The sequence below is a fragment of the Mustela nivalis genome (genome assembly GCF_964662115.1).
Source record: "Mustela nivalis genome assembly, chromosome: 5".
NCBI lineage: Eukaryota > Metazoa > Chordata > Mammalia > Carnivora > Mustelidae > Mustela > Mustela nivalis.
The window spans coordinates 117994130-118007640 of NC_139024.1; the positions used below are offsets into that span (position 1 = coordinate 117994130).

At 45.7% G+C, this 13511-nt stretch overlaps 1 long non-coding RNA gene across 1 annotated transcript; it reads left to right on the plus strand.

The window, feature by feature from the left end:
- Positions 1 to 2829: 2829 nt before the first annotated feature.
- On the plus strand, positions 2830 to 8942 carry LOC309865759. The gene is made up of 3 exons (XR_014312262.1): positions 2830 to 2989; positions 8041 to 8101; positions 8246 to 8942. It is a non-coding gene; the product is annotated as an uncharacterized lncRNA (long non-coding RNA).
- The last annotated feature ends 4569 nt before the right edge of the window (positions 8943 to 13511 follow it).

The following is a 13511-nucleotide window of genomic DNA, read 5'->3' on the forward strand; positions in this document are numbered from 1 at the left end:
TGAGGGTGGGCCCCATTTCTGCTCCAGGGTCACCTTTCTGCTGTGGCTACCTCCTGGGCTTACCTGCTGGTGAGTGTCCAGAAGGGAGAGGTACAGAAAGTACCCTTTAACCTAAAGTAACCTTTAACCTCTGCCTGCTTCAGGGCAAAGTGGCTGCGTTGGTTTTAGGGAGGGGACTAGTTCATGAGTAACCAGCCTGATGGAGGAATTTATGGCAAGTGCCTCAAAATAAAAATAAATTATATGCACACACATACATATATACTGCTATCTTGGCTCCCCAACACGGGCTTTCCTTGCATCCCTACCCCCAAGCTGACCCTGGGACTGTCCCCTCTCCTTCAACATCAGCTCTTAGTTCCTTTGGTTGTGGCTGGCACCACCCTTGCAGGGGTAGGGCAGGGGCAATGGTAGGACAGGTTTCTAGAGTGCCTATTTCATACATTTCTGTGTTTAACTTGGAGCACCTGTACACTTCATTTGAACTCAGACTCTACACCCGAGAGACACGGAGGCGCCTTTAAGTTTTAAAGAGTAAGGCGCAGGCAGTCTGGAGAAAATGGTAATTTGGAGATATTTCCTTCTCCTCCTCGGCCTGAGCATTCCTTCCCAGGCCCTAGCGAGTTAGGGAAGGAAAATGAATTCTACCCCCTGCTTGGGCCCTTTGGATACAGGCCCAGCCGCAGAGTCAGGGAGGGGAAGGATCCTCAAAACCTCCTCGTGTTTGCCAAGCGCTGGATCTCCGACCGCCACCCGTGAACGCATTGAAGAGGGATGTGGGCGCGTCAGGAGGGGGAATTGAAACGGTTCTGGCCGGCAGGCTCTTCCGATTGGCTGCCGGGGGGCTGGGGCGTGGCAGGAGGGGCCTTTTCCCGCTCCCGCCTTCCTTGGGTTCCGCCCATCTCCGAGAGGCGCTCTCTGATTGGAAGCCAGACCTCGGAGCCGCTTCCTCAGCTTTGCGGGCTTGGCCGAAGTGCGGGGGGTGGGGTGGGTAACTGTGGGCGGCTCTTGATTGGCCTAGACGCCTCAGGGGCGGAACCGAGGCAGTGTCCTTAACTGACCTCAGCCGGCGCCACCGCTCCTCACACCCTGCTCTCGGCGTTCTTCCAGTGTTACCCTGCCTGACTCTGCCCTAGATGTTCCTTGAGGCCTGCTGCGTGCTAGGTGGTGGAGTGCTAGGCTCCGAGGGCCGCCAGTTCGCCCCGGGAATCCTCTGTCCTGTCCCTCTGTCCCTCTGCCTTCCTTTGGTGCTCATCATTCCTCGCCCAACTACACCCGCCCCCAGTTCTAGTTTTCAGCTTTAGCGGATCTGGTGCTTACATTTGCTCTGACTCCAGCCTCAGCGTGAGGTGCACAGAGAAGGTTCGCTCAGGGTTTGGGGCTTGGAACAGGCAAGGTACAGGCTGTTTTGACAAAGAGCAGTTTCCTTACAGAAAGGGTCCCCTGATACCCCATGTGGGAGACTTCCTTCAAGACAGTCGACTTAATCGGAAGTCAACTAATGCTCCTATGGGAGAAGGGCTGTGCGGGCAGGCACTCTGATTTTAGTACAGGCGGTTTCTGTCCATCCCGGAACGCAAATATTCAGACGACCGATAAGCGCGTTATTTTACCGGGTTCACTGAGGGGCAGTGCTGGAGTATGAGGAGGCTCTTGATTAGGGGACCAGAAGGCATTCACGTTTTATTGTAACGCACAGTTTTCGGGGACATCGACCTCCCCGGGGATCCATAAGAACTCTTAAACTCAACAGTCTCAGGACCCGATGCGACAGACTAGCGTGAAAGGGAGCCGCGATACCCATATCGACCTCCAGGAGGCAGCATCCACCAGGAGATGGAGTTTTTCCCAGCTGCTTAGTTTTTCTGGAGGCGGGGGCGGGGCGAAGCTTCTCCCGTGCTTCCATCTCGCTGAATCGACTTAAGTTGTTTTCTTTCAGCCTGCCTATCCCCCTTTTAAAAAGATGTTTTCAAGGACACCTGGGTGGCTCAGTCAGTTAAGTATCTGTCTTCAGCTCACGTTGTGGTCCCAGGGTCCTGGGATTGAGTCCCATATGGGGGCTCCCTGCTCAGTGGGGAACCTGGTTCTCCCTCTACTTGCCGCTCCCCCTGCTAGTGCTCTCTCTGACAAATATATAAAATCGTTTAAAAAAAAAAAAAGTCTTTAGAAGGATTTTTTTAAAAAATTTTTTAAAAACTTTATTTTAACACCTAATACAATTCCAATTTTAAGGATTACTTGCACAAAAAAATAAACACATTTGGTATAAAAATGTATCACTTTAACACCCTTTCCCTTTCGGCCCCTCCCCCTCCCCCCATGAACTGCACTCTATCCAGATGCAGAAGCATATCTTTAGAAGGATTTTTAAGAGATTTTATTTACTTGAGAGAGAGTACATGTGGGGAAGGGCAGAGGGCCAGGGAGAGAGAGAGTATTAAGGAGGCTCCAAGCCCAGCCTCGTCGATGCGAGGGCACCAGATCTGAGCCTAGGTTGGGTCTGATGCTTAACTGACTGAACCCCTTAGGCGCCCGAAGATTTTATTATTTTTTTAAGCAATCTCTTCACCTAAGCTGGGACCAAACCTACAATTCCAAGATCAAGAGTTGGAAGCTCTGCTGTTTGAGCCAGCCAGGCACTCCAACCTAAAGACTCTTTGGCTTAGATAGAACCTTGTGATCTTCAGGCTGAAACTCTACTTCTGGCAAACATCACTGCCCCTCAAATTTCTCAAAGGCTGCTCAAGGATCCTTGACCCTTTAAAGAAATAGTATTTCCCTCTATTTCTCTACCTCTGTACCCTCGACTTGCCCTGAGTTATTTCTTACCTGAACTCTCTGGAAAACATTTAGTGTTTAACAGCTCTATATATGCACAAAATGGGGGTTTCCATCCCAGCATCAATTTCAGGACTATTGACTGAGGACAAAAGAGATAAGGGACATCCCCCTTCCTCCTCATCCTATTATTGGCCCACCTGCCCTCCAGGTAAGAAGGGTGGCTTTTTTTTTTTTTATTTCAGAAGATCAGTCATAAGGGGAAGCAGGCAAATTAGCCAGATTCCACATAGATCTGGGGTAAAGATTCAAGGAAAGAAGGAAAAAGCAAGCCCAAAAACAAAACTTCGAGGGGGGAGTAGATATCAACTCTTTTCATCCTGGGAATAATGGGTACAGCAATTCATGTTAAATTTTGGAGTTCCCCAAGTGTTTTCATATATAGTATTCATTAATCCAAAGCATATTTATTGATCCCCTTATGTGTTCTATGATAGGCACTGATAGGATGCAGCAGAGACTAAATCAAAGTTCTTGATCTCATAGAGTAGACCTTTCATCTTACTGAATTCACACCCCTGCTCTGTGAGGTGTTCTTTCTCTTTCATATGCTTGAATAAATAAATAAGTCCCAACACCACACAGCCACTCAGTGTCTTGAACCTTCTCTGTCCACACTCACTTCTTGTTCCATGACTCTAGGCTAGGAGTTGTGGGCTATGGCAGTAGCTATCTGTAGAGAAATAACAAATGAATTCTAAGAGGCAAGAATAAATTATTGGAAGGATATTTATAGAAGTGAAGGAAAAACTGAACGGGTAGGCTTTGGAAAAGACAGAAGCCAGGACAGTTCCAGGATCTAGGTAGCAGGGACCAAGGGTCCCAAGGTTCACGGGCAGGGAGCAACATGGTCTCCTAGCCTGGCCCCCTTTCCACTCAGACATTGCTGGGTTCCTCTGCAGGGCCTTTAACCAAGATCCTAAAAGTTCTGTGAATGAGGATTGGGGAAATTTTATTTTATTTTAAAGATTTTATAAAATCTTTTTATAAAAGATTTTACAGACAGAGAACACAAGTAGGCAGAGAGGCAGGCAGAGAGAGGGGGAAGCAGGCTCTCTGCTGAGCAGAGAACCCGATGTGGGGCTCGATCCCAGGACCCTGGGATCATGACCTGAACCAAAGGCAGGGGCTTTAACCCACTGACCCACCCAGGAGCTCCAGGATTGGGGAAATTAAAAAAAAAATTTATTTTCACTAACTTTGAACAGACACTTAGCATTTTCTCTAATGAAAAGTGTAAGCAATAAACCACAGCAAAACTGGCAGTAACTGTGATGGTCATCGACAAAAATCACAGGGTTTGGGGCGCCTGGGGGCTCAGTTGGTTAAGTGTCTGCCTTCAGTTCAGGTCAAGATCCTGGGGTCCTGGGATTGAGCCCCGCATCTGGCTCCTCGCTTAGCAGGGAGTCTGCTTCTCCCTCTGCCTCTTTTGCAACCCCTGCTTATGCTCCATTTCCCTTCCTCAAACTCCCCATCCTAAATCTCACGTGGCAACGCTCAGGGTGGGATCTGCAAGCTTTGGACCTGTCTACTCCAGGGCAAGCATCCAAGATCCCTGTGAGCCCAGTGTGTCCACCCTCTCTGAGTGGCAATAATGTGACTGCCACATATCAAGGGCTTACCCTGTCCAGTGCACTGATTTTTGCACCTCCCCCCACCTTTGTTGAATTTCTTCATTGGATTTGCCTTTTCTTTTTTTATTGATGCCATCTCTTTACTGTTTCTTCATGTTGCTGTGTTTGAGTTTGATATGCTAACCTGAATTTCGAATCATTGGTTGTCAGCCCTGTCTCCTTTTCCAGCATATGGACTCAATGCTGTAACTTCCCCTCTAAACACTGTTCGGTTATGTCTCATACGTTCTGATATCTTTGATCTCTTTCTATTGTTATTCAATTCAAAAGATTTCCTAATTCCTGCTGTGGTAGCTTCCATAACCCAAGAATTATTTAGGAGTATATGGCTTGACACTGGAGCAGTTCAGTATTTTTTTATTTTATTCTTGATTTCTACCTCCCGGAAAACATATACTGAATGGTTTCAATCCTTTGATGTCTTTCTGAAGTTTGTACTGTGACATAGCATGGGGTAATTTTTAGTAAATAAAATTTGATATACAAAAGAATGTGGATTCTTTTGCTATTGGGGCAAGTGTTCTGTATTTGTCAAATAGGTCAAGTTGTTAACTGTGTTCTTCAGATGTTCTATATCTTTTCTGATTTTCCCTTGTGTTTTCTTTTTTATCACTTATTGAGAAAGATGTGCCAAAGTCACTCACTAGGAATGTGTATTTTTCTGTTTTTTTTTTTTTTCATTTAATTTTTTCAAATTCTGTTTTGTGTATTTTCACATGCTTTGGATATATATGACACTGGGTTTGGGGAAGGGAAGGCATCATGAGTTTATGGAACTGCAATATCCTATTGTCTCTAAAATGAAATTAGGATCAGAGTTCACCTTTAAGTTCAGCATCTGAGCCAGAGTCAGAGGATGTTGACACTGCTCCTGAGAGATGGCTACAGAGATGATCATGGAGCATTCGGGTGCCAGGGCTCTCATCCGGGTACTGCAGAGCCTCGGTATAGATCACCTGTAGGAGAGGGAGAGACAGCAGCTCCTTGAAGGGAATATGGATAAGCCAGTAATCAGGAGGTGAGAGATCCCCACATCTGCACAGAGAAGACTTGAGAAGATGTTGTCCTCCCATTTATCTCGCAAGATCCTGTGGCAGACCTCCCTATAAGGACAGGACAGGGGCTCAGTCCTTGGCCTCTGCTTGGCCTCATTCATAGTCCAGGACAAGTCCTACAAACTTAGCACATGTAGGCATCATCACCAGCTCACCCTATGCCCCTGTGCTTGAGCCCCTTGGCAATTGCTTCTGACACCACCCGATTTCTTCCTTGTGTCTAGTTGTATCCTATTCTTCAAGAAATCTCTGGGCTTCCTGATTACTCCAAGGCTTGATTAACTGCCTTGAAACCTTTCTTGGTTCCAAGCTTCCTTTTCTTCCTTTAGTTTCTGAAGACTTGTAATAATTTTACCCAGAAGATGTCACTGTCTCCATTTTTATTTCCGATTTTCTCTAATTCTTTGCTCTGCAGCTCCAGGGCCTCATCCAGGACCTGCAAAGAGCAGACATCTGGGCTGAGCTGCTATAATTGTGGTATGGAAGGTTGTCTTCTTGTGGTCTTTGCACTTCTTTTTTGAGGCATCATATTCTTACTTCAGCTTGAAACTTTGCAACCTTGACATGAACTTAGGAGACCCTAATTGCATCTTTGTCTAAAAACTTTAATGCAAGATTTGCAGAACCCCCCTTCAAGTAACAGCAAAGCCCATCTCCTTTAATATCTCTTTGGTTAGGGGGACCTGGGTGGCTCAGTGGGTTAAAGCCTCTGCCTTCGGCTCAGGTCATGATCTTGGGGTCCTGGGATGGAGCCCTGCATCGGGCTCTCTGCTTGGTGGGGAGTCTGCTTCCTCCTCTTTCTCTCTCTCTGCCTGCCTCTCTACTTACTTGTGATCTCTGTCTGTAAAATAAATAAATAAAATCTTAAAAAAAATTCTTTGGTTATCTGTGCAAAGCTTGGTATCCTTGAGTTTGTTTGAGAATCTCTCATAATAATGTAGGATTTGGAAAAGTTGTACCAATTCATCCACTGTAATGTCTGGAGGTAAATCAGACATAAAATACATTTGTATTTCTCTCTTCTTCAACATGAAACCATCTCGATTCTTCTTTTCTTTTTTCTCTCCCCTTTTGGGATCAGCAGGCTTGAGGCTTTTCTTTGCAGAAGTTCCTCTTCATCCCTAGCATTGATACCTTCATACATTTGCAGTAGGGCTAGACTCGCCTTCATTGGAGAGGTCACAATTGGCCTGATGTGTAGCAATATAACCTTCTGTGATCTCAGGGAATGAAGCCTTCTCATTCAGTTCCCACTTATAGGAAGTATCAGCCAGCTATTACCCGAAAGAATCCGTTTTCCCCCCACTGGGATCTTCATGTTGTCTCCATATAATTCTTGCATTCCCACCTGCTTGTGAAACCTGTCCTTCCCATCCAAGTGGTTGCCACTTGCCTTTTCCATCTAGCACAGGGGTAGGGTCCAAGTGGGGGAGGCGGCAGCGGTGCCGGGCTTGGGAGCCACTACCGATTATGTGTGAGGCCTGGACATTTAACACACAGAGTCATTTAATGCCCACAGCAGCCCTGTGAGGTCAGTACTCTTGTCATCTCCATTTTACAGAAGAAGAAATGGAGGCCCAGAAAGACCTTGTCCAAGGTTATAGACAGCTGGAACATGACAAGGGTGGGATTTGAATGCTGTCAGCTCTGTTCTAGAGGCCACATCCTTTTTTTTTAAGTTTATTTATTGGGGCACCTTGGAGGCTCTGTTGGCTCAGCATCTATGTCGGCTCAGGTCATGGTCCTGCTCAGCAGAGGAGTCTGCTTCTCCCTCTGTTCCTCTCCCAGCTGGTGCTTTTTCTATCTCTCAAATAAATGAATAAAATCTTTTTTAAAAAGATTTTATTTACTCATTTGACAGAGAGAGAGAGATCACAAGTAGGCAGAGAGGCAGGCGGGCGGGGGGGGGGGGGCGGAGCAGTCTCCCTGCTGAGCAAAGAGCCTGATGCGGGGCTCTATCCCAGGACCCTGAGATCATGACCTGAGCCGAAGGCAGAGGCTTTAACCCACTGAGCCATCCAGGTGCCCCAAATAAAACCTTTTTTAAAAAGCTTATTTATTTAATTTTGAACAATCTCCACACCCAACATGGGGCTTGAACTCATAACCCCAAGATCAAGAGTCCATTCTCTTCCAGCTGTGCTAGCCAGGCTTCCCCAGAGGCCATATCCTTAATCACCACTTTTTACCCCTTCCAAGAGACTCAATGAAATCCAGCCTTCCTCCTATCCCTGTTTTGATCGTTTAAGTGAAAATGTAAATGCCCTAGCCCGCTTACTCTATAGCATTGTTGTCTCTGTGATACTCTGACTCTGGTCCTGACCCAGCCCTCCACTTGGCCCCTCCCGAAGCTACCCTTATGCCCTCTAATAAACTTCGAAGCTCCTCATAGCCTTAACTTCTCCTTAGCGTGCTCCCCTCACTTCCAGACTTTTAGCTGAAATGTAACTCTCCCCTGGGGACACTACCTTCTCTCCTGTCTTCTGAAATAAGAGCTGTTTATTTTCTTATAGGTGTGGGTGCTTTCCTTGCTCCAGATTGCTGCCTCCAAACTACACCTCCTCCAGTCCCCAGGTTTGTGTTTAAAATAGCCCCTGCCTCAGCTAAATTGCCCTTTTCCTCTTTGCTACTGTCTGCCACATGCTAGACCTTCTTACCTCACTCAAGGGGACAGTGGCACCCAGCGGACTGAGTCTCCCCATCTCTTTGTCCACTCAGAGGACCCATTCCCCACCTGGCCTCTCAACAACTTGGTGACATCGTCCCATGAACTTCTGCACTCCCAGCCAGCCACCCATTCCCTTTGTTACACCCTGGACTTCGTCATCTGAAGCAGCCACTCTTTGAAAATCCATCAGTCAGCCTCCTGACTCCGCCCCTATCTTCTAACCTTGCAGCCATCACCCTGGCTAGCTCCTTACCACCCTGTCTTAGGCTCCCGGTACCTCCAGGTCAATTCCCTTTTTCCAATGTGTCAGTACCTCCTCTCCACTTTCAGCTGTATGGCCCTTCATTTCAACAACTGTCTTGACAATATCCTGAACTCCCTTGCCCCTCTATATTTTCACCCTTGGCCCTACCTGGCAAAGCCCCACCCCTAGATGAGCCCCGTGATATGTCTTCTTCAGTATTTTACTCTGATGGCCAAGAGGTGTTGAAGGAAGCCACACAACCAGGAAATAGTTACCAGTCCTTATTCATGCCACCAACCCCAGCATTGCTTAGTGACCCAACCACATCATGCTGGTCAATGGCTACTTTAAACTCCCTGATCCTCCCTGGCTGGCTCAGTGGGTTAAGTGTCTGCCTTTGGCTCGGGTCATGATCTCAGGGTCCTGGGATTGAGCCCCGAATTGGGCTCTCTGCGCAGAAGGGAGCCTGCTTCCCCCTTTCTCTCTGCCTGCCTCTCTGCCTCCTTGTGATCTCTCTCTCTCTGTGTCAAATAAGTAAAAATAAAATAAAATAATTAAAAAATAAGTAAACTCCATGATCCTGCACCTGTGAGGCTCCTCTGTCTCGCCTCTCTCAGTTGGTGATCTCACTTATGTCACATAGGAAACTGAGGCCCTCAGAAGTGAACGCCCTCCAACACCTGTCACTAAATTTATACTACCCCCTTGTTCCTCACATTAGAGCAGTAGTTCTCCAATTTTGTCTGCATCAGAATTGCCTGGAGGGCCTGTTAAACCATGTATTCCTGATTCATTGGTTTGGGGGGGCTAGAATTTTAATTTGTAACTACTTCCCAGGTTTGGGACCCATCACACCTGACCCATGGTTTCAGATGCTGTTAGCTGATCATTCTCAGACTCGTATCTGGTCTACGGCCTTGTGTATCTGACTGCCTACATGGAAACCCTACTTGGATATCTGAAAGGTACCACAAACTTAGCATACTTGGAACTTAATCATGATCTTGCCCATAGACAGTATCATCATCATATCCAGACCACAAGGACTTGCTCTGGCCTGCATACTTTGGGGGCCTTTGTTTATCACACACGGCATTTATTAAATGACACCCAGGCACTTGGGATCTGGCCCTCAGTGCTGGCATAGCACAACCTGAAACCCTGAACATCTGCTCTCATAATTAACCCCATTTGGACCCCAGGGAAATGCTTCTGCAATCTCTTGGCCTGTATCCTGGAAACAAAAGATGACTACAACTGAATCCTGTGAAAGTTTAGACTATGCCTCTGCCAGATTCTGAGGTGCATGCTGGTTTGGTGTGTAGGCAGGATTTAAGTGGCAGAAGCATTTAGGTAAGAGAAAATGCAACTAAATTAATTTGTCAAATATTATCTCTCAAATGGCATGATAAAGTATCACTTATCACATAAAGTGTCCGTTTTTCTTACTTCTCTTTGTGTTTCAGAGGTATCAATTTATGTTGTGCTGCATTCACGACAGTTACAAATGACAATTGAGGAACATTTTGCAATATTAATTTTTTTTACTGTAAAATTTGTATGCAAATAGGTCTAGACATAATTTTTGTGAGGTGTGACATTGATTTTCTGTTTGGTAAGTGGATGAACATTGAATACTAGATTACAAATAGTTTGATTTCTATAAAGTTGTCTAATATGGATTTTTAAAGCAAGCAAAAAATAGCTTTATTTAATTAGTTTGATTTAGGATATTAATATTTATTAATTATAATTTTTATTTTGTCTTTTTAATACACAATTTTGAATATTTTAGAAGAAAATACCTTTTGTAACATCTACTAAAGTGATTTTTAAAGTTTTTTTTTACATTTACATATTTTGGCAAAAATCCATTTTAATTTTGTAAACATTGACTACAATGATATATATATTTATTTATTTTTAAAAGATTTTGTTTATTTATTTGACAGATAGAGATCACAAGTGGGCAGAGAGGCAGGGGCGGGGGAAGCAGGCTCCCCACCGAGCAGAGAGCCCGATGCAGGGCTTGATCCCAGGACCCTGAGATCATGACCTGAGCCAAAGGCAGAGACCCAACCCTCTGAGCCACCCAGGCGCCCCATATATGTATATTTAAATCATAGGTCACTGGGGATGAGTTTAAAACTATGATAGAAATAGAAACCATTGAAATTATGGTAGAAGTCAGAACTATGGGGCACCTGGATGGCTCGCTCAGTCGGTTAAGCAACTGCCTTTGGTTCAGGTCTTGATCTCAAGGTCCTGGGATAGAGCCCCATGTTGGGCACCCTGCTCAGAGGGGAGCATGCTTCTTCCTCTCTTGCTCCCCCTGCTTGTGCTATCTCTCTCTCTCTCATTGATAAATAAATAAATAAATATCTTAAAAAAAAAAAGTAGAAACTATGAATGTGGAACTCAAAGAAAAATGGAGTATCTTCAAGAAAGCAATCTACTGAAATTTTTAAAAACTGAGAAGAGTACAAATGGAAGCCACATGTATTTTCATTTTTTAAAATTTTTTTAAAGATTTTATTTATTTATTTGACAGAGAGAGATCACAAGTAGGCAGAGAGGCAGGCAGAGAGAGAGAGAGGAGGAAGCAGGCTCCCTGCTGAGCACAGAGCCCGATGCGGGACTCGATCCCAGGACCCTGAGATCATGACCTGAGCCAAAGGCAGCGGCTTAACCCACTGAGCCACCCAGGCACCCCGTATTTTCATTTTTTTATCCACAACTAAATCAATAAAGAGTATGAAATTGTGTGAATTCGATCTGACCTATTCAAGTTGTAGATTTGATAAAATCATTTTCTTGCTCATTTTTCTCAAATCCACAACAGAGAGATTAAGGCCCTGCAACTTCATATTCTTTATTTGTACTCTATATCTAGACCCCTCAAATGTTAGGTTCTCGCTCTTCCCCTCAGGAGGCCTGCTCCTGGGACCCACCTGTCAGGCATAGGAGCTGACAACCTCAACTAAGGTTTCAACCAATTGCCAGTATCAGCTGGCAGACATGCCAGTGAAAACCTTCAGATGACTCCAGCTCCCACCCATTCAGTCACTTTCAGCACAATCCCCACACATTGTAGAGCAGAGACAGGTGGCCCCAGCTGTGCCCTGGCCAAATTCCTAACTGTAGAATCCATGAGATAATGCATGGTTATTGCTGTTGTAAGCCATTAAGGTTTGGGTACTTTGTTACATGATGTGGGTGACTAATACAACCTCCTCAATTGACTGCCATCAGCTCTACTTCCTTCCCTCCCACTGAATCTGTTCTCACTAAGGTTGAACATGCTAGATCTTCCCTTTGCCAAATCCAATGGGCATTTTTTATCTTCATTTTTTTTTCCCCTGAAACATTTGACCTTGTTGACTACCCACTGAAGTTCTTTTCTCTGTTGCTTTTTGTGCAACCATTCTGTTGCTCTCTCTCCCTCTCATTTGTCCTCTTGCCCCTCTTCCTGGACTTTCTTAGGCTACTTTCCATGACTTGATCCCATCTCCCTTCTTTCCTTATTTGCACACTTAAAAAAAAAATTATTAACATATAATGTATTACTTGCCCCAGGGGTACAGGTCTGTGAATCGTCAGGCTTACACACTTCACAGCACTCACCATAGCACATACCCTCCCCAATATCCATACTATACACTTTTTAAACTCATTCTCATACCCATCGTTATGCTGGTGACTTTGAAATGTGTATTTTTAGCTCAGATTTCTCCCTTGACCTTTACTCCCAGATATGTCTCATGAATCTTTCCATCTGAATGTCTCCAGTTGCTTAAAAATTAACATTCAATTTAAGCTTATTGAGCAAGTACTGAATATTCCCTAATTTGAAATGTGTCTCTTCTCCCAAACCTGCTTCTTCGTTATTCCTGGTTTCAGGAGACGGAATCACCAACCACCCAGATGCTCAAGCCAGAAACCTGGAAGGATCCTCAGATCACACTCTTTCTTGCCCCCTCCCACCTCCTTCCTAAGAACCAAGTCCTATGATTTTACTCTCTAGCTCATCAGTATGTCATTACATCACCAACCCTGCTGCCACTGCCTGCCTCCTGACCTCTGGCCTTTCCCCAGCACCCAACACCATGTGCCCACCCAGTTCACAGATGAATCACAAGTGCTCCTTAGGCTTTGGAACCTCTGCTTAGGATTCTTCTGGTCATTCTTGACCTACTCTCCCAGTCTTGCTTCTTTCCAGCTCCTAACTCTGGCCCTAGGGCTCAAACCTTAATCTCATCTCTGGACTTCTGGATTCTAGGCCTTGACCCAGTTTCCCCTGCTGGATCGTGAGATGGCTTTCAGTACTCTGTATGCTTCAGAGATGGTTTTTATCCGAGTTTCTGCCCTTGAACCTAACTCCCGATCAGCCCCTTGGCCAGCCACAGGTGGCCTAAGCTAGTCCCGATGATGAAGGAATGATCTCTGCTCGGGTGTCCCCACACAGACTTTTGAAGACGTCACTTTGCTGGTCTTCTGTTTCTAGTTTGCCATCCCCTCCAGCCCATGCTCCTCCCAGCTGCTGTAGGGACACTTCTGAAGCGAAAACCAGAACTTCTCACTCTCCTACTCACAATTCCTTAATGGCTGCCTCTCCCCTTCAGGTAAAATCTCCACTTGTCCATCTGGCACACAAGGCCCTTTGGGATCTGACTTAAGATATGAAGTAGGGTGGGGCGCCTGGGTGGCTCAATAGGTTAAAGCCTCTGCCTTCGGCTCAGGTCATGATCCCAGGGTCCTGGGATCAAGCCCCACATCGGGCTCTCTGCTCTGTGGGGAGCCTGTTTCCTCCTCTCTCTCTCTCTCTGCCTGCCTCTCTGCCTACTTGTGATCTGTCTGTCAAACTAAAAAAAAAATATATATATATATATATATGAAGTAGGGTGGAAAGAGCACAAGCTATACCGGGTGGCTATACAGGAAAGAGCACAGGCTATACAGGTGGGAGGTTGGGTGAGCCTGGTGGTGGGTAGTAAGGAGGGCACGTATTGCATGGAGCACTGGGTGTGGTGCATAAACAATGAATTTTGGAACGCCGAAAAGAAATTACATTA